At 38.1% G+C, this 22,503-nt stretch overlaps 1 long non-coding RNA gene across 1 annotated transcript; it reads right to left on the reverse strand.

Moving 5' to 3' along the window:
• Positions 1–3,711: 3,711 nt before the first annotated feature.
• LOC135326061 (uncharacterized) lies at positions 3,712–20,942 on the reverse strand. Its single transcript, XR_010386723.1, has 3 exons — positions 20,889–20,942; positions 19,769–20,352; positions 3,712–3,789 (listed from the first exon to the last, which is right to left on the reverse strand). It is a non-coding gene; the product is annotated as an uncharacterized LOC135326061 (long non-coding RNA).
• Positions 20,943–22,503: the final 1,561 nt, after the last annotated feature.

Here is a 22,503-nt window from a genome sequence, read left to right on the forward strand (position 1 = left end):
GCATTAATTCTCGACAGGTTTGAGTATTACTAGGGACACCAACAGGCTAATTTTTCTTCCAGAAGACAGGAAATTTGTAGCAGTTTTGAAAACCTGGATGAAGAAACCCTGCTGTGCCTAATTTGGGGGGGAGAGCAGGTGACAGACGCCAACAACACTGGGCAAATTCCAGGCCTGAGGAATCTCCCATATTCATGTGTACCCACTTCTAGTTTTTTAGTCTCCCACTACGTCATTTTAACCATGGGCCACATGCTATCCTGTGAAGCCGCTTTCAAAGCTATCACGTTCACTGTCAGTTTAAAGATCAGGGTGGAATGGACAATGAACTTTGTTCTACGCTTCCACTCTCCACATTATTAACTCTCCACATGGAAGTTTTTGTGATTGTGCTTGTAAATCAAAGACTAGTATTTTGGATCCATTCTAGTGACCTGTACCAGGAATTTACAGCCTGGTAAAACAGACTGAATTTTCCTAAAGCCAAATATATTTACTCAGCGTTCACTTGGATCATAGGAGGGCTCTTATGTGACTTCACTCAGGAAAAAAGCTTGTTGTTGGAGGTAAATAACTTGAAGCAAAAATCTAACTCAAACTATAATTTGTAGGACTAATAGCTGCCACCAGGCTGAAATAAAGACTGTATCTATAGCATATTCAAAGGCTTAAATGATGCTGACCGGCATACATCTACTAACAATCTAGCTTGCTTCAGTACCGATAACATTGAAACTGGCAGCAGAGATTTCAGCACCAACTATACAACTTGAACCCTGAATATGTCCTTGTATTAGCAGCCTACACAAATTGCATTGCTGCAACTTCACTGGTCTTGTTTGCCAAAGTTTCCTAGATTAAGCCCACCCCAGCTACGATATGATGCTACAACTACATTCCTGAATGCACTTGCTGCCACCCTACAAAAGGGTTTAGACTTTAGAATTAACCTAATCATGTGAAAGATATAAACTATTTTTTTGCATTAACTTTTTTCCCCACAATCAATTTACCCTGTAAAACACAAGGACAAAAGGTACGGCAGCGTAGCAACTGACGTCCAAAAGAAAACACACTTGACAGCTCCATCTCACAACGTAGCCATTCTGAAGTCTAAACTTTTTATACTTAAATTTTATTTATAGTTTTATATGCATCTGCTTGAAAAGAAACTAGTTCTTCAGTTTCAGGCATTCAATAGTGTTGTCTCAGACATCATTAAAATAATACTTACAAATAAAAAAAAAAAATGCATTTCAGAAAGTAGTTTGCTTGCTCCAGCAATGTAGAAGAAACACCTTTTAGATAGCTTTACAAAAGGGTCTGGGATGAAGAAAGGCGGCTACTTGCAAGTGTTAGTAATCTGACTGCCATATTCAAAACAGCAAGTTCTTCACAGTAAAAGAAGCAACTCAGTGATAATCTAGTACTTCAGAAAGATCTTAGCAAAAGAGCTAACTTACCTGCTTTGAGTGAAACACTCTCATCCCATCATTTTCTCAGTGTCTTAGATATCTCTTCAATACACAAATCCAGCAGGTATTTATAGATCACTCCGATTCATTATGCAAATAGTATGTAGCCTGCTGAATTTAATTGAGAGGGAGGAAATACCTGCAGAAACAAAGATATGGGAATAAAGAAGTTTTCCATGAGCAGTGAATTTACACGCAGCAAGAAATTTTAACCATCAAAACTTGCTTAGTATTTTAGAAGTATAGCTCCTAAACCAAATCTGTGTAATTTAGCCACCTCTAAAGACAGCTCAAGCACCTTTCTAGAGAAAGTATTGTAGGAAGAAATACACGAGGAGAAGGAAAGGTATAGTATACTCACCAGGCGCGTGTTAACGACAGGAAACAGCAATGCTAAGAGGGCCCCATTTAACATATGCATCTGCAACCTTAGAAGAGAGATGAGATATTATTTTCACAGATTAGAAATGAAATGCAAAGTTTTTATGTAGTATGTTATATGTACATGTTATGTATAGTTATGTAGTATTTTATGTAGTGTATCTTTCATAAAAGGTAGCAGGAAATTTGAGAAAATTCTGCTGGCTTTAATTTGAATAAAGCCACTGTTCACTGCAATAACCAGGATAAGAACTCTCTTTAAATAAACATTTTAATAATTTCCTGAAGTAGGACTGCTTTCTATAATGAGCTTTGGATTCCTAGAAGGTTTTGACTGCCTGTTCATATTAATCCTGTTCATATTAATCCTGTTCATGGTCCAGGCTGCTAAATGGTTGAAATTTTGCTGTTCATTTTGCTTTCAGAGCTTAAAATAGACATTTGAGAAAGTTTTTACTTTCATCCAACTCCATAAATGTACATGACATCAAACTAAAGCTTTGGGAATTTGGAAGAAGTCTGATTTTTGAGTCACTTAAATAAAAGAATTATATTTGTAAAGATGCAACAGAGAATCCCAAGCAAAGAACAGGGAAAGAAAGTAGTATTTAAATTACAGTGCTGTATTTTATTTTATACAGCTTTCAGTCATCTCTCCCTGAACCACTGTTGCATCAGGACCTACAGAAGTAAGGTCAGTACTGTTTAAGTCTACTTTATATAAGAGACAAAGTAAAGCATAAATTTCATTCTACAACCACTGCCTGTCATAAACTCTATTAAAAATTACAAAGTTTATAAGTAACTTGGGGCGGGGGAGGAAGTATTACAATTCCAAAACAGTTCTTCAAATGTCATTTGTATGTCAGGACGTCAGAAAACAGAAAGGCTCATTCTGAAAAAGAACAAATACTGCAGCCTCTGCCCTGCAACCAGTCCTTTGCAAATGCATAGTAAATCCAGGATTTCCTAGACACCAGACTTACTTTGCACGCTCTCTGAGATGAAGAGGCACTAGTACTGTATCTCTGTATTCAGCCTACTCCCTGCCCAAATAAGGAGCAGCAGGAAAAAGTTGTAGCGAGACAGTAGCACCTCCAAAACAATTCATGAGGCATGCCCCCAGCATCATATTTTCCAGTCACTGGCTAGACTAAGAGAAGAAAGAGCCGAGTGAACTGTCACGGTGGCAACTACAGCCATTCCTGATTATCATTCTGTCTGGGAAGTCCCATGACCCTCCTCACAATATACTAGCTGTACCCCTATCATGCAACGCACATGAGAGAGGGCCTTTGAGAGCAAGAACTCTATAGGTAAGAACCTATAAAAAGTATGGGCTGTTTACTGGACTCTACTGCACTAGTCCATTAGACCACTTCCTAAAGTTAGTAACAATAAGCAATATTATAGAAAAGATTGCACACATTTGAGAAATACCCAAATCAGTAGGAATCTGCTTTAACTATTTAACTTATCTCCACATTTTAAAAAATAGACCCATACTGTACATATGGCCTTCCATGAAGATCAGCTACTAATTTTTAGTGAAGATAATCAGAAAGTACGAGGCACATGACATACATTTAACAAGCCCATAGGTTATTCTGTAGAAGGACACCTGTGCTCTCATCAACTACTGCGCGAATAGGTGTTGCCTGTGAGACCAAAACCACCACCAGTACAAAAGAAACAAGGGTCAGTGGACTCAGCACCCACAGCTGAAGCCATGACCCTTTTCAAGGTCTCATCATTCAGTCCAGCCAGTATGTCTTTCTAACTAAGGGCTGGATGCGTATCTTACTATTTTATGACTTAAGCCACAATCAACTTCTAAGCACACCATGCAAGTAGACAGAAATGCAGCAAGGATGGGGCATTACCTGAAAAGAATCATTGCAACCCGACATGGAGGACAGTCAAGAAGAAAAATCTGAAACATTAGGCAAAAAAAAAAGAAAGAAATTAATGATACGATCTTATTTAAACTCTATTTTGTGTATCTTTCTTCCTCAGTTCTGTATGTGACAGATCACTTCTACTAGAAGAACTGTTTTACAGCAGAGCTGGAAAAGACTCAAAATCATGAACAAATTAAAAGATCTCACATTACCTACATATACAAGGATTTAAGCAGTATGAGCAGCATCTAGGATTCAGCTTCTGCCAGTTCCTAAGAAGCAAATCAAGTTCTAGTCCATTTGAAATTCTCTCATTATTAAATATATATATACTTATATATAGATCTCTCTCTCTCTCTCTCTCCCTCTCTCAGGGCTTTTGTAAAGCAGATTACTGTATTACCAATCATTTCACTATTGTAGCCTCTATAGCCTTACTTTGGGAAGTGCTAAGAGGCTTTTATAGACAACCATCTTACATTAGATCTTCAAGACTGGGTCCGGCACTGCTGAAGCAAAGGAGAGTATTGTCATCATAAATGCTTAGTATTCAGCACAGCAGGGACCTTACCATGACCAGAGGATATCTCAGTATCCGTTCTATAGATAACCTTAGTAGTCATCTTTAAATACATTTGTTGCCTTATTTCCATAGAGTATTTTTGAAGTACTGTTTAAATTTCACCAGTAATTAGCTATCTATTTCCTAAAACAAAAAGTAGCCTAATGCAATTTGAGCAGTATATATTTGTTTCTCTTCGCAGGCCAAACTCCTACCATAAATACGACCTGGTTTAAATCCTTATGTAATAAAATATTGTTGATTAGCAACAATCTCCCATCTAACTTTCACAGCAACTTAAAACACTTCATATCAGCAAGTTTTACTCTGGATAAAAAGAAAAAACTGTGCAAGTGTTCAGTGTTAACCCCCTACCCCCCCTTTTTTTTAAAAAAATATTGTCCACTATGGGGGGTTGGGGGGGGCAGAAGAATTCCTTCCTAGTTTGGTCTGCTCTCTGAGAGAAAGTATTTCAGTAAAAAATGGATCATGCTTTTTTCTGTTGTTTCTAAAATAAGTGCACAATAGATTATTTCACTGCCAAGCTACTAGTCAACTCATTAAATCACTCCAAGTGAGAATATTTGAAGAACATGTCCACTTTGGGGACAAGTTGGATAAACTGAACAAACCTATTTCTTTGAAGTGCTACAGGGCCTACCTGGCCAGGTAACTGATGGATGTTCAAATTAATTACTAGCAGGCAATGTACTTGCTATAGCAACAATCGAAAGGTTGAAGGCTGCATCATTCTATTCAGCCCTTGTGCCTGAAAGGGCCTGTTATTACCATATGAATAGATGCGCACATTTCAAATATTTTATTTCCAGTGCAGGTTCCTAATATACAGCCATTTATTTCTCTAATCAAATTACTTGTATGTTTTAATTCAAGTCCGTCAGTCTCAATAACAGTTTAGAATGTACACATACACTCACAGGAAAAAAAATCTTTTTCCTTAGTCATACAGAACTCTAATAGAGGCACAGCAAGAAAAAGGCATCAATTAATTTAAAGAACCTCAAGACATTTGCTTAGTGAATGCTCCTAAAAGCCAATCAGAGTTTCTTTCAAGTCTTGTATTTAAAAAGCAAGCCATTTCTACTCATCAAGGAAGGTTAAAGAGTAAGTGAACACAATGGATGCATGATGACAATCTGCTAGTGGATGCTTTCTTTGCTAAGGAAAAAACAAAAAACCCACAAAATCTTATGTGAGGTCTGTGTATCACCTTACACATTAAGGCCCATATGGCTTCTGGGAAAAGTGTCCAACACTTACTAATTACATTTCATCATTCTGTCATTTGATATTTTTGCAACAGACTCTGTCTACTAACTCAATTAAAGTTTCATCAACTGTGGACTATATCCCTTCTGTCGTGGACCATAAAATTTTCCCTTCTGTGGTCTCTTATAATACCTGTTTTTTCCCATGCTATTTGTATATATTCAAAGTATATATTCAAAAAGTCCAACTTTTTAAACATTCCATGATATATGTTAACAGAAGGAGAGACGGCATTTAGAGTCCCACTAGTTCATTTGAACCTTTAAATTCAGGTATCTTATGATTTCCTTACATTCATTTGAAGTACTGTTCATACTTAAATGAAGAAAATTCTATTCCTCCAGTACAGATTTCATTTTTTTCTTTTTATTTCCTACATCTTAAAAAAAAACAAAAACAAACTGAAATGCTTTTCTCTGTGTACACAGAGAAATGTGTCTTAATCACACCAGTCATTCACTTTTCTGACACACTGCAGAGCGTTCCAACTACTGAACGGCAGAGGAAAAACTAGGGTACAACTCTATGTAGCAGCTGAATCTTAATGTACCTGCTGAATCTCACCATTGAGGTGAAACAGTAGCAAGTATTAAAAAAGTATGGTCATAATAGTTACAAAGATTGAGATGAACTCATCAACCTAATCCAAAATACTTTACTGCCTCAGAGACAGGCAAAGAAGAGAACAGGATTCACAGCTGCTCATTTTCAGGTCAGCTCTACAGCAACAAACACAGTTTCCGGATTTGTGATGGCAAAAGAAATATTAAATATTTTTGAGCATGCAAGTCCCTCTGTTATGAGGGATCTTTCAGAAAAATGTGTTTGTCTTTCATTTTTGGGAAGGATAGCAGGGAATTTAACTGGCATGTTTACGTTAAAACTTTAAGATAGTGAAACAGATCTTCAAATGTTTCAGCTTTAGCAATTTAATATCAAGCACTTTCTCTCTAAATACCTACTTTCCATGATAAATAAACCTCACAACCTCTTAAAAGGAATGTTTTACAGACCCTTTGTAGCAGATTTACAGAGGATTATTTCACAGAGTAGATTTAAATGTTAGAGAGCACCATCATTCAGCTCACATAGTAATTAGCAGCCTGAAAATACCTAGTTCACAGCAGACACGCTCATAAGCTCTAACGTACTGAGTGTTCACATACTCATTCCATAATAATATTACATTTCACTGTCATACTGGAAACGCAGTCCTTAGCCTTGAGGTAGGAAACAGCTAAGTCTTATAAACTGAACAATATCATATAAAGTTAGTGACATGGCTGTGAAGAGTACCCAGCTTCTGTGTTCCTGGTAAAACTCTGAAGGTTTTACTTGCTCAGACTAGCAGAGATAATAGCCCCCATCCTAGCTGGCACGTTGCAGACACGAGACAACATATATTTTAAAGTACACTGAAGGAGGCTCTTCCACACACGTTTTTATCTGATCATCATTGCGTACATTCAAGGCAGAACAGCTAAACTTTCAATTTAGAAAAAAGCTAAGAAACAACCGCAATATCCCTCCTCATTTTACCCATTATATTTTCACGTGTTACAAAGGAAAAGAAGGACAAAAGAATTAACTGGAAGCCCAAAATGTACAAAGTAACATTTGAGAGAGGAAAAATAAGCTATAAAATATTCATTGTCTGACCTGCTGAATTCTGGGCACAGTTTTGGTCATTCCCTTCCCTCTCACTTTTACACACACACCACCCACCCAAAAGACAGCAGATTTGGGAAAGGGTTACAGAAGTCAACAAGAATGATCAAAATGTATTGAATAGCTTCCATACATGGATCAATTTAACACATCAAGCATCTTCGACCTGAAAAAGATTTTGGGCTGAGGGGAGCGAGAGAAAGAGAGGATACAAAATCATGGGTGGTCTTAGGACTTGTTATCTGTGCGTTTCCTTACGTGGGCACAGCACTGTGAGTCAGGATGCTTGAGAGACAGAAAGCAGCATTTCAATCTTTCACCAGCACAGGACCAGGAGATTCTGAGATTCTTTTCAAGTAATAAACTACAAAGAAATTCAAAACACTGGTAAATCTGCAAACAGAACTTCACTTCAAGCCTGAGGACCCAGAAGAAAACAGAAGTCAGAAAGTCAGTCAAATTCCTAGTTGCTCTGCAAGACCATAAGTACCGTCCATCCCCATGGGAAATATTTCTGGCACGAAGAACTGCATGAGCAGCACTCCCTCTGCACAAGCCCAAATACAAAGGTCACACCAGAACACATGATGGGTCACCAGGGCTGTTAGAAGTTGGAGACTGTAAGGGAGAGGATTGCACTGCTTAGCTATTCGTCTACTGAGAGGAGACCTGAAAGAGACTAAACTCATGGTTGCATTGAACCAACCCAGGACTGGGTTGAGAATCAGCCTGTTCCATAATGCATTTCTTGAACCATGCACTGAGAAAGAAGAGAAAGCTCCAAGTGATATCTGCAGCTCTGGGACAGACTGCAAAGAAGGAAAAGGATATTTCCCCCCCTGCATTAATATGCTTAAAAATTGTATAGAGTGAACATGTATGTGATCCAATCATTCAGTATTTGATGGAGTTTCCAAGAAATATCATGTCTGAGTTCCTTAAACAGCAGCGATCATTATTTTCTTAAATCTAATTTATTAGTCATCTGCATTACTGTGGTAGGTAGTAGAGCCTGTATGTAAAAGGACTATTCTGAAGACCTTATCAAGGTAATATTGCATGAATTTATTGAGGAGAACTTCTGTAGTGACAGACAGGATCATGTGAGAGACTACAGAGCTGCACAGGGATCAAAAGATAGAAACATTATGACCTAGAGCAAAATGTTTCTTCCTTTGGACTTAGACGCACTGTTCTCTCTAAGAAGTGAGCACAGCAAAGTCTATTAGGATTCACACCACTGTTAAGGGAGAGAAATGTTCCATTGACCTCACTTGTGTATCAGTCCTCTCCTCCCATGCAAAAAACACAGAGAGAGAAAAGGCAGTCTTCACTATTCCTATGGTAATGTATGCCAACTCTTCATTTGTCAGCTAGTCCAAAAGGAATATTCTGCAAAGTATGCCTTCCCTACCTTTAATTTCCTGGCAGGATCGAGAAGATAGCAATACGTAGATATCACAAAGTATTACATTTGCCCTCCACAAATTCCTGTTAAGCTCCTTCCCTTTTAATCACCGGAAGCAAGCATAACCACTCAGAGGGAATAAGGAACTGGGGAAAACAGGTAATTCTTTTTTTTTTTTTTATAAATGCATTTTTAGAAGTCAGAATTTACAAAAAAATTACTCCTTGACATTGCAGTAATGTCTCTAGGTAAAAGTCAAAAATAACATGCATGGAAAAAAGGCTAGATATCCACTGAAATAAAGTGGTATTTTGCAGCAAGTTTGGGGGCTTTTATTGATTATATCAGTTTTCCTAATGGCAAAAATATTAAAATGCACCCACATCTCCAAAGTGTGAACAAATTTAATGTTGGAACAAACACCTAAAATTCACAAAAGACTGCAACTTTATGAAACCACAATGAACTATGTTAACATTAACCTGACAGCTCACTTAAGACAAATTAATTTTCTAATCTGCATGCACTATGGTAACCCCTAATAGTATTTTCACTTCTTGCACTTTAAAGCATTACTTACGCTGCAATTACCAGATCAGTTTTGAGATATTCGAGGTTTCCATTATTTGATTTTTCCAGTTCATATGGAAATAATTTTATTTAAACAGTCTTTCACAATTTGCAAATCTAGACTTCAGCAATGTGCATGTGCACCAGTATGAGTTGGAAAGAGGTAAAGAACACAGTCAGACACATGGAGTTTTCCATTTTCCATTTAACTGTATTGCTAGATTGGACATGGTAAGAAAGGAAAGGGATTGGGTGAGGGGGAGGGTTGTTTGTTTTTTTAATCCAGCAGTGCCTCTTAAGTACATTTGCTATCAATCACTTTTGGTGGAGGGGGGAAAAAAAAAAGTCCCTGATGCAAGCAGATTTTCCTAAATGGCATTATTACAAATCCAACATGCTCAGATGTTGAGAGAAACTCAAACTTCAAGATGTAAATGTCCTGATATGTTACCAGGCTACTACCTATAGTAGCTAAAATTTACTACGTTAGGAAGATTGCTAGCATTTTCCCCATCTTGCCATTATAAGGCATGACTAGCCTACAATTGAGATCCTAAAAACAGCTGATTAAATCTCTAAAATGAAAGGCTATGATACATGCTGGAGTCAAGTCTAGAAGAATTCTCAGATACTGATGAGAAGGTATATATTTGTTTTACAAGCTCCAAAAGGTTTATGAGAACACTGCCATTTCAAAAATCATTTCTCATGTCAGCCACAAATTTTCCCATTTGTCTGTTTGTCTAATGGTTCCTCGCTTCTTTGACATTTGATAAAGCCACATTCCACCACTAGTTTGACTAATCAGCATTTCAGAAAGCAAGACTACTAAAAATCCCAAGAGCTGTTCTCAAAAGGGAAGCACAATCTTTCATTTGAAAAGGATGCAACTAAAGAGTATAATAGCAATAATGTATCTGAACTGAAGTAAAATATCTTTTCAAATATCTAGGCCTGGATACCTTCCAATTTATTTAATGTTACTGTGCCACTCCATGTGCACTATGAGTAAGGAGAGCTGGGGTTTTTTCTATTACTTGGCTGCCTCTCCAGTTTTGGATTCCAAAATATTCCAACACTCTTCAAAATATTACACCTAAAGCTCCCTTTAGAAGTATTTTAATGACATTATTTTTGAGTTGGTGAATTGAGGGAGAGAGTATAGTCAAAACTTGTCATGAAACACTTGTCTTCTACTAATCTTTGTCCTACTGAGAGACAGATATGCAGAAAGATGATTTTGCTTGATCAGAAATAAACTAACGGCAAAAGAAGATGATCAAAAAGGCAGAAGGGGAAGGAAAGAACAAGTCACGCAACTAACTATTCCAGATTAAGCTTCAGACAAAGTAGCACCCATCACATAGATAGGAATGTTTACAGAAGTCCAAGGAAAGTTGTTTCTGGCAAAAGTTGCCTGAGCATGCTACAGGTAAAACTCTCATGTCTCATAAATGCAGCACAGAAGATTTCATTTACCTTTAATAACAGCAGCTTGCCTGTCTCTGTGAGCCATCTGTTTGATTTAGTGCCTGGTTGCAGCCGCAGCAGACTGGAAATGTATCTTTCTTTTCAAACACTCCAGTCATGCTCAATTAACCAGGTCATAAATTGATTGTTTTAATACACTATTTTGAAATGAAGAGGTTAGCTTTTAATTGCTACTTGCAACATTCAGAGCAATATGAAAAATCCATGACCAAATTCTGGAATGAATTAAAGAAAAAGAGAAAAAAGGGGGGAGGGGAGGAGGAGGGTAACCCTCTGCTCAATCTCTACCTAAATAAAAGCCTTTACTCTTTCTTAGGTGTATCAAAGTACCCTCTAGAGCAAAAGAGATTAAAAGGTATGTTTAAAAGGTTACAGTACATTGGCTTTCACTGTAAACGTGAAAAATATCCATTTCCCCCCTACAATGATAAAACATAAGGCAAGGAACATTCAAGCAGCTGGATAATTTAAAAGGTGAAGAAGATTTTGTTAAGTCTAGAATTCATTTTTAAAATAAGTTCAAAACAATCAACCTATTATTTCTTATCAGAAAGTAATATGCTTTAATAACTCCACCATAAACCTCGATACCGAATCAAGGCTGTAAATTAGATGTTGATCATTTTTATTAATTATCAATTCAGCACAAAGCAGCCATATCATTTAGAAGCCATCTGTGTGCCTACTAAAAAGCAACTCTTTAAAACTCATAAATACAGTTTGACAAATCAGGAGATAAGGTTAAGATCTTTTAGAATGCCAAATCTGAAAAGAGAACGGACACTAAGAGATTGTTACATTCTCCTTGCTATACAGCAACAATTAAAACGTACTTAACCTCTCAGCATAAGAAGCACAGTTGCCTTTCTGCAGCTGTCAGATGGATTCAGGGATTAATTAATTTGTCCTGTGGAACTGTTAATCTATTGTTAAGAGTACTCACAATTCAAAGCAACATTGCTGGCAAAGCATTACATAACACTACAGTAAAAAGTGGTTCCTGTGTTACACAAAACAGACTCTGGGAACATCTGAAGCTGCCTGCCCCTCCTTCCAACCTCCCAGTTTCAACCTGGGGATGAGAGAGGTGTAGCAAGCTGAACAATTTCCATCTTCTACTCTAAAGACTAAGTAATGTCTTGTAAATATATATATATTCATTGGGACATTCTAGGTTAGTCTCCCCTTACATAGGCTTAGCTTGTTTATCAGAAGAACCTGTACTCCGTTTCTTCCATTATATAGTCCTAGGTGAAAGATTTTCTAGACTTCTCGTATTTTAGGATTAATTATTAACATAGGACTCAGGTCTTCCTATGTGTATCACAGCAGCATTAGTAATGACATCTTAGGTATAGTTCAGAGGGAAAAAAAGTGCACTGAGGCTATTTTTCTTCCTTTTCCTCTAATCACCATCTGCACTAGGCCTTCACTAGTAGTGGGTTACTTCCTTCCCCACTCCTAGCTTAATGCTGTTAGCAAAAGGTGACAATAAGAAACTAATCTGGGGGAGAAGAAAAAAAATGCTGACTAGAAAAATAATATTCAAGTCTCCAACTTCCTAATAAAATACTACAGGTTTAACTTGCATTTACATCTGTCAATGATTCCGTGAAAGCTCACATGTTCCCAATAAGATTTTCATATGCATATTCATATCTATTCACTTTTGTTACATATGCAAAGCATGAAGTTTCATATCACAGCTTCCTACAGAAGCAAAACCATTTTAGCATATTCTTGCTCTACTCTGCCTCAAGTCACTAATACCTTTTTATTGTCACAGTTCACCAATCCCTCAGTTGTGCTGATGAAACAGTTTAAGGACCATATACATTTATTCCTTCAGTAGACAAAAAAAGCACATTCTGAAAAAAACCTTGTTTATATACCATTTCCTAAGATATGCAGCTCTTTCATATTTGACATGTTACAAGGATAAATTTACTAATATTCCCTCCAAAAAACTAAACTGCTTTTCAGGGAATCTGCCACAGCAACAAAGCATGAAGACATTAAGGAAACAATGTTAAAAGATCAGGGAAGCTGAAAAAAATAAAATGCTAAAATGAAGACAATTGTAGAATTAAAAGACCTTAATTCATCGAGGCGTTAAAACTCAAGTCTTCAGTAACTTGATCATATAATCTGCCTCTCTCCTCCTTTATTTCCCCCTGCCCCCAATAATGGACACTTCAGTTTCAACCTTTCTGTTCCTCTGTTCTAAAAGCAAAATAATGTCGCCTAATATCACAAAAAAGTAAATTATTGATATTTTAGGGGGGAAAAAAATCATACATTGTTACAAACATTAAAATTAACTTTCTTGTGGGCTATTCTGTAGATTAAAACCTGAATGGTATACTGAATGTTTCTAGCTTTTCTTTCCTGGCCAATACAGGGGGATGATTGCATCTTCAGCCTCAATAGAAGTTTTGGCAAAGATATGCAGATAGTGGACAATGATTTGGGAAGATGAAGGTTATTTGGGAGTTTATTGGTAGTTTTATTGAAGACTCTGCATAATCTTATATTTTCCTTGTTTTATTGGGCTACCTCTTCTAGACTTTGTTTTACAAAAAGTTCTTTGACTTTATTCAATTTCATTTAGACTCTTTTTTTCCCTCCTAAAAATAGAATATTATGTTCATCGCCTGTACAGATACAAGCATTCTGCCTTTACTACCTTTTGATCCTGTTGGCCAATGGCAACCAAATTTGATAGACTGCAAGATCAACTTTCAGATAATTAACTTCCCATAGCTTTTGTCCAAACTGATGTCCAGGCAGGGCAGAGACACCTTGTAAGTGCCTCCCAAAGCCTAAAATAATAATAATAAAAAAAGGTCAAAATGGCATTGCACATGAAAAAGGTTTCCATTAAAGAGTGCCATCAAACACAAAATATAGATATGAAAGAAACCAGTCTACACTGTTTTTTGGAGTTTACAGAGCTAATTTAAAAGATGAAATAAAAACAGCTGATGTTATTCTAGTAGGATTTGAAAAGTAAGTTTCAAAATAGTACCTTTTGAGTATGTCAGGATAATTATGATAATAAAACGAGTCTTAAGCACACTGATTTTTTTTCTTGAGCACAACTTAGAAGTTGACTGTATAAAATTATTTTTAATTTTTTACCCAGAGAGCAACTATCTTAGATCATAGGATTTCAATTAATTCTCAGGAAAAGTACAGTCACCGACATTCACAATTACCATACGTATAAGGGATCAGTCCAAACTGAATTAAGTTCTGTTATGAAGGAAGAATTATGCAAACAACTATAAACTTAGCTTGATACATGACTTATCTTCTACCTCATAGCTGCTACAATACCGTATGGAAAAGGCTTTTTTTTCCTAGATTTGTTCTCTAAAAATTTTTAGTCTTTTAATGGTCATGTACATCATACCTTAAAACACATACCATCCATACTTGCCTTTGCAGTTTGTCCACAAAGCTGAGTTTCAACTACTCTCAGTCCTTTCACAATACTGCATCTATCTATACCTTCTGTAATTTCTTCAGGTGGACAAAGTACTGAAGAACAGAAATGTTTTTCTCCCAGTTTTCTGAGCACTCGCTGCAGAGCCCTATATCCGAGTAAAATACGAGTCACCTGCAGTCCCACCAACGTTTTCTAGTCAAAAATCCATAATTTGTTTTCCATATTGGCAAAGAGAATTATATTTTGGAGATAATCACTAACCACTACATCTTCAGTGATTGGCTTATTACATTTATTTCCCTGGACTTCAGAGTTATAGGTTAGTCCTTCTTTTGCATAAAAACGCTTTATTAATGAGCTCAATCAAGAATACTCCTGCTTTATATATAACATCAGAAGCTGATAGAATTAAGAGGGTTTAGCTGAGAGAATTAAGAGAATTTAAGTTTTTGGCTTGATAGAGAAGCTAGAATGCAATAAGTTTCTATTTTTCCAAGCTGCAGGATTACCCAGAGATTACCCTGTGATTACCCAGAGATTCGTACTGTTCTTCTCAGTCTCACTAATAAGGTATTTGGAGATGATTTTTGATTATGTTAAAAAATTAACACCATGTACCATACTAAGTACTTCTGGAGCAAGAGGCAATCTTTAAAAACATCAGGATGATACATATGTAATAGTTGTTTTTATTATAGAACATCATGTTAGCCAAAGAAACCGGAACAGTGACATAATCCAAAAAAACCCCAAGGCATATAGCACCATATTCCTGGTAATTTAAGTTGGCATTTCACTAACTACCAAAGTATTAAAGTATAAACAACTAAATTCACTTGGCACTAATTACTTGTCAATCTGAATAAATACAAACCCTTACCACATGACATGACATGACACAACATACCTGTGCCCCTTGAACTACTGCCATCCTTCTAGCAGTGAAATACACCCTTTGGCAAGAAATAAGCCTTGCCGCCAAGAAATACTGGTGCTCTCGGTGCTTCAGTTGTTCTCTATCTGCCCTTTTTCACCACACACTATGATGATTTTCCTTTCCAGGAATCAGCTTTAAGAGGAAGTATTGCAAGTTAATTTGCAGTTAGAGAAAGAAAGACTTGTTTTATGCTGAAGACAAGCAGCATGCTTCATCATCTGATGTTTATGAGCTGCGATTATGCACATCTTCCACTTAAGTTTAAATGAAGGATTTCATGTCTACCAGATAATATTTCAGACCACTGAAAGGATTGTTGACCTTGCTACAACAGGCTCACACAGCTGCTAAATGTACTGATTTGGGAATAAGCTGTAAGGTATACTATGCTCCATATATATGCTCATATATATCTCCTTACATTTTGGAGAGCTTACATTGTCATAGGAAATTTTGCCTTCACTCCTCTATATCTTCCCCAAGAATCATAATACATGCAGCAGTGAATGAAACTCTGTAAAAAATAGCTTTGCTTTAGAATACTGCTGCCCTTTAAAAATTGCATAACTCATTAAACTTTTACATGCAGGCTATTGCTCACATTACCCAATACAGTTGTTGCCATTATTTAGTGTCATTTCTATAAATATTTACTGAATTTATGTAATCAAACGTTCTTCATACCCACTATCAAACAACAGGCTACAAATGACCCTAGATTTTTAATTCAAGGTTTTGAAGAGAGAGAATATAAAAAACACACACACTGGACTCTTCCAAATATTAAAAGATATTTAGGAGCAGTGTATGAAAATTAAATTTACAATCACACCTAAAAATCACATTTGACCACCTAATCAGATTTTTTCCAATGTTTAAAAAATTGGGGGGGGGGGGGGAGGGGAGGAAGGGGGAGGGGGAGGGAGAGAGAGAGAATTAATGAATTATACGCTGGGACAGATTCCCAAATGATGCAGACTCAGTCAAGCTATATTTATTACGTACGTTCTAAAAACAGCCCATTGTTTCTAAAAAACACAGTAGCCTCTTACAGAGGACAGGAAGGCTCCAGGTCTCTAAAGAAGCTAAAACTGGAAATAGTGAACATAGGATTTATTATTTATCAAATTACAGATGTACTTAGCAGTGATTTTAATTATACAAAGTTCAGCTCTAAGATCAAGATCACTGCGTGAAACTCAACTCCCCTATATTTTAGACATTTCTTCCCCTTGTCTTCCCCCCCCCCACTTTCCCTTTAATTTAGTTCCCTTTGCCTAAAAAGATCATTGTTTGATAGAACCATCCAGCAATGTGTGACTATTTCCTAAAAAGCATTTTCTTAAGGACATAAATTTTGCATTTAGGACAGTCTATTCCAGCCAAAGGTATGTTCTATACATATGGTAAATCTTTTCCTGCTATACAAGGAAAAACAGGATTGCAATACACTACTGGTCTTAAAATGTGTCCCCTTTAGCATACCCTTTCATGCCAGGTTTACAGCAGTATCATTGGTCCAATCACATACTCAGTCTTAATAACTGTTTTTCTCTTTTTTTTTTTCTTTAAGAGGTATTCAAATCATCTTCAGTAAGAGCACTCCACGTAGAGAAAGAACTTAAAAAAAAAAAAAAAAAAAAGTCAAGCTATAACAGAATTCTTACTTTCTATAGAGGCCATTTCTCCTGCTACACCACACCAACTAAATAACTGCACTGCACAAATACACCTCCATCCCCGTGGGATAGCTGTCAAAGATACTACAAAAATTCCCATTCTACCTTTATCCAAAAAAAAAAAAAAAAAAAAAGCAGCTTATCAAGAAACAAATAGTTTCGGTTCCCCCCACCCTTTTTTAAATGATGCTGCACTTACATCACAGGTGAAAAAACAACATTGTCATTCTTCCTCCAAAAGTTAAGCAAGAAACCTAAACTAAGTCCAGGTGTGGAAATAAACTGTATTATTTCTAGATGATTCAACTAGCTGACAGGATGGCAACAAGCTCTCTGAATCTGATTAACCAAGAGAACTGTTTTGGTAGTTTAAACGAGTATGTTCGTTTGACCAACACTTTAGCCTTCTGATGACACATCTAAACTAGTTCTTCCTGCTTATGAAGGAGATTTGATTTGAACACTGGTTGGCGTAAGTGATATGCAGAAATTAGACACCTGAACAAAACACATTTATTTGCACAACTCAGTAACCATTATATTATGCAGTTTTGTCTACTCAAATACACCGCAAGGTTTAAGTCTCATTTTATTTTGTTAGTTCATTTCACTTTTAGGTCATTCAAAAGCAGGACTTTTGCTTTTATGCAGACAAAACTGGAGGGCAGTTTTCAGTTCCAAATATTTCTGGCTTACAGCCCAGAGCCTTTGTTGCTCTGAGATGAAATAGTCTCAGCTTAGAAAAGGAAAATAGAAATCGAGTGCAAGAAGAGACCTTTACCAACAGCTACTGTTGGCTTCCCTTTCAGTGACCTCAAATGTTGCAGCACGTTTCATCTCTTCACCTCCTACCACTGTTCATCCTATTGTTTAGGCCCAGCAGCAGGATTATGTACAAACAATTGTAAGAACAGAAGAAAATGGTAACATTGTATTTTCATATATCTCATTGCCAACCTGCTGCCTTGAGCAAACTCAGAGCAGAAGAACAAAACTCACAAGATTCCAACCGTATATATTTTTTCTTGCTGATGGAAGACATCAGTCTTGTTATCTAACTTGTTTTCTCTGTTGAACGCTGTTGTTTTGCAACTGTTTTCATCCTCGACATTAAACATGGGCCTGCCTATACCTAAGGCAGCTGTTTAAAGATAAAGAGGCGTAACTTCTGCATTTTGCTGACATACCATCTTCTGAATTTCACAGAATAAACTGCTGTATAATAACTAATTTCCAATTAGTTATTAGCATAGATTTAAACATGCTCCACAACTGGTTTGCAACTGTGGTCTGAAAGAGATTATTTAAAAAGAGTTGCCCATGCCTCGCTACAAAAGGTAAATCTCTGTCTTCCCGGAGGAGACCATTAATAAATGAGCTAAATAATAGTAGCTCCCTGATTTATGCATAAATACCAGCTTTTTCTGAACACCTATAATAAATATCACATTACTATTGTAACATAATATCATAATACCATATCAGGGGAACTAAACTTATCTGTCATAACAGTAATCTAACCTTACCTTCTAATCCAGAGAATTAATCGGAAAATCTTCCAGTAAATATTAAGAGTTAAAATAATATGGCCACATTCCATTTCTTTTCATTTCTCAAATATTTCTACAGCTCTTGCCTAACTTATGTTTTCCATTTCATTACCAATATTGACTAATTGATTGCACAGCTATTGTTACTACTTTATGGGCAGCAAGCGTCCTATAGTCCTATGAGCTAACGTTGCATCACTGCTAAGCAATTTACATACCCTACTAATTAAGTTCTGGAACAGCAAGTTAATTGCTATAAATGTCTTGCATATTTCTGTAAAGAGCTTGGTTTTCCCCTCTTAAATGGATACCCATCTCCCTTAGACCTCTGGTACTACAAGAAAACAATGTTACCATTCCTTTTTCAGAAAATGCTCTCCAGGAGTGAAAGTAAGAACTGGCTTGATCTGATACAGCCTAGATCAGTTGCCCCTGATCCTTTGCCTTCTGCAAAGGGAGACTGAGAGTAAGAACTACATTGGTTTGATTTTTATTTGTTATTGCTATTAGACAGATATTTTTATCATGGCAGCTTTTATGAAAGTCTTTTTGACATTCTTTTATTAATTCTTGAGCTTAAATTTTGTAAATTGTCCAGTGTTGAGGCTAGAGCATTAGAGAAATTAAACAAAATTATAAAGGAGTTTGGGAGATGTCAAAAATAATTACATTCTCAGTGAAGGTGACTTCTAGGTACATGTACAGGACCATTGGAAAATAGAGCTCATAAGGTTTAGATATCACAGTTCAATAATTGTTTATGAACATTTCCAGTATTCCAACCGCTACACAAACTGTATATTAAAGTGCATCTGCAAGCTAGACACAAGTCATTAAGTTACACAGTGTACCCACAGGTATTCAGCCAGACCACTTATTTCATCCCACAGATAAATGTGACAGAGGTAAGACTGGCCTCCTTACCATTCAGCTTTTAAAATTAGAAAGCCAGTATCAAAATTTTCTGCACGAGGAGTAATTCATTTCTTCAACAACTTCACAAAACACATTCACATCCCTGAAAAAAAACTTACCTGAAAACGTTACCAGTGAACTACATCAGCCTGTTAGCAACAGCCTTGCTTTCATTAAATTTGGTGCAAATTTTACCACTACTGTCACTGGAAACAGCATTTTCTATTCTTGAAGCAATGATCAGGTAAAGGTAACTAATCTTTTGCCTTTCCAAGCAGGAAGTTTGACATTAGTATTTTCATTTGACGTTTGCTTCTTCATCGATTTCAGTTTGGCCAATTAAAAACTAAATCATTATTAAAAATTTATATCAATTCTTGACATTTGTACCCTTGTTATGCACTTTTGGTCCACAACTGACTATATAAAAATACTGCCTTGCAAGTATAAAGCTAAAGCAAACTTCCTGGTAACCACACATGGGCCTTACCTCCATCATAGTGACCACATGACATGGACTCAGTAGGTAAATGACAGTCTTGGTAGCAAACTTGAACCCCACCTCCAGCCCAAAGATGAGACAGAGAGCCACCAGTAGCAGATTTTTGCCCAAGCTCTCCTGCTTAGCCTGGGGCTGCTGTAGCAGATGACCCTCCAGCTCCCTGCAGTGCAGCTGCCTCAGCTTCCACAGGGACAGAAGGATCTCCACAAAACCCACACTGAGGAAGACCAAGCTCTCCAGCAGACGCTGCTGCCCGGAGAGAAAGGCAGCGCATTCTGGCCCTCCATTGCCAGCAAAGCTGGGCTCCACCCCCCCGTACAGCCAGTCCAGGAGATTATGGAGGCTGTAACGGGACATGGTGGGATAGTGCCTCTTCTCCTCCCCGTCACTGTCCAGGAACAGGTAGGAGCAAGATGGAATCAAAGCCAAAATGCTGTCGGGCTGACGAAACATGAAATGCAAGGACGTCCCCTCTGTTCCCTCCCGAGCTTCAGGAGAAGCCAGCAGCCCACAACAAGGCTACACTGGGGGGTTTGCCTCTTGACGCCAGGACGGTAACTGCAAGCAACAGCCTGCAAGGGGAGAGGAGTTACAGATGAACGGGGTCACTGCACGGCGGTGCCAGCCGCTCGCCCCGAGACCCGTTACCCTCCCAGCCCCGTTAACACCCTTCACTCTCCTCCGCCTGAGCGTTACAGGACTGCCTTTCTCCTCGGCCGGCACTCCCACGTGCCCCGCCCCGCGGCCGCCTCTCTCCCCTTACCCGGCCCCCACGCCGTCCTGCGCCGGGCTCCTCGGCTCGCTGCCCTCGGCCTCGGCCTCCCCCGCCTGCGCGCCCTGCTCCCCCTGCCCCTCGGGGCCGTGCGACAGCCCTGCGCGTCCAGCCGCCGCTGCCCGGGCACCCGACGGCCGCTGATTGGACGCCGGACGGCCGCTGATTGGACGCCGGACGGCCGCTGATTGGACGCCGGACGGCCGCCGAGCGGCCCCTCGCCCAACGGCCCCCCTCGCCCAACGGCCCCTCGTCCGCGCGCCCAACGGCCCCCCTTGCCCAACGGCCCTTCGCCCGCGCGCCGCGATCGGCGCCCTCAGAGCAGCGGCCCGGGACCTCAGGCAGCGGGAGCGGATCTCGGCTCCGTGAGGGAGCGCGGCTCAGAGGCGGGCCCGGCGCCCCCAGCCATGGGGGGGCAGAACTCCCACTAATACCTGTCATAGTTCAGCGCATGTTCTAGGGGATAACACATCCTATCTGCTATAGAAAAGACCTTCCTAATACGGATGAGTAAACTGCAGTAGGCAGAAATTACAGTTATTTCAAATAACAAAGGTTTGTAAAAAATACATACAACAGAATTCCAATAGCTAAATTGAGTTAAGATGTAACAAATGTCAGACTAATTGTAAATGTTTCAGTGTTTCAAAAAGAGATTTGGATAAATTATGCTCATCCCTTATGTGAGATTAGCTTTGCTACTTAATTTTTATGGAGGTTCTTATAGAAGGTCTTCGGCATTCCTTCATCCACAGCATCTGATGTTCAAATATTAACATTTTTCAGTTGTGGTGCCTTAATTTATAAATAAACAGAGGGCCTGAAAATTCAGGAGCCAAGAGGTGCCAGGCAGACGCTGCAGAAATTAATAGAAGTTTATATAGAGGCTATTTTGGATGATACTGTTGTGTTTCTACTTGGGGAACATTTTTAAATGGATTAATCTTCAAGTGGAAATTGTGAACAAGTGGCTACCTGACAGAGGGTTTTTTTTTGGTTTTTGGTTTTTTTTTCCGCCTCTCCTCTTTGCCCTTATAGGTGAAACTGAGCACAAACTGAATCATATTGTCTGCTGCAAAAAGAAGTCATCCAACCCCATCTTTATCTGTCATCTCGTTACAGCATGCTCATGCTTCTGTATGAGCTCATTGTTAGAAGTTTTTTAAAAAGATCTATTATATATAAAAATATATATGTATTGAAAGGTGCTAATCGACCTCAAGCAGGTCACGTGACTGGTCATGCGGATCTAAAATCATATCAGATTTTTTTTAAAAATCTTCAATATATGCAGATGTTATACGGAATTTCTTACCAGTGTAATAATGCTATACTGATGAATAAACAATCCTGCAGGTTTTTAAGGACGAGGTCAGCAATACTTCCCACCGTGGCTTGGTTTTGTCTCCTTTTTGTACACAGCATAATGCACAACGCATTTTTGTCTAACTCTCAGTAGCCGTTGCTTAAAAATATGGTTCAAACTGTAAAGGTGTGCTTTTAAAATGAGTTAATGCCAGACCCTTCTGGACCAGAGTTTTGTATCACTAATTAAAAAAACTGTTACAAAGTCTACGGTCAATCAGATTTGTATGATATTTTATAAAAATGCTTAGAATAATCAGTCTGTCTACAGTGTTTCTAGGGCACCTACCTCCTCAGCACGCAAGTGCTGAGAATGCTACAGATGTTTTCTGTGTAATTGTGGGTTTATTTGTACAAAATGTGCAGTTCGCTGTGACATGCACTGGGACAGAATAGGTCTGTTTGCTTAAAGCTGATCAAGAAACGCTTTCGTAAATGGCCTTCCCTTGTAATTATGTTTATTGCCCTTTCAGATACGTCGCTGGTTTTAGATAAAGACTTTTTTTTATTATTTGGGGTACTTTATAAGAAGTTAAGGTACAACCACGTAGCCTGTTTCACTGTTTTAAGTTGGAACGCTAACTTC

The sequence above is a fragment of the Dromaius novaehollandiae genome, unplaced genomic scaffold, assembly GCF_036370855.1.
Source record: "Dromaius novaehollandiae isolate bDroNov1 unplaced genomic scaffold, bDroNov1.hap1 HAP1_SCAFFOLD_170, whole genome shotgun sequence".
NCBI lineage: Eukaryota > Metazoa > Chordata > Aves > Casuariiformes > Dromaiidae > Dromaius > Dromaius novaehollandiae.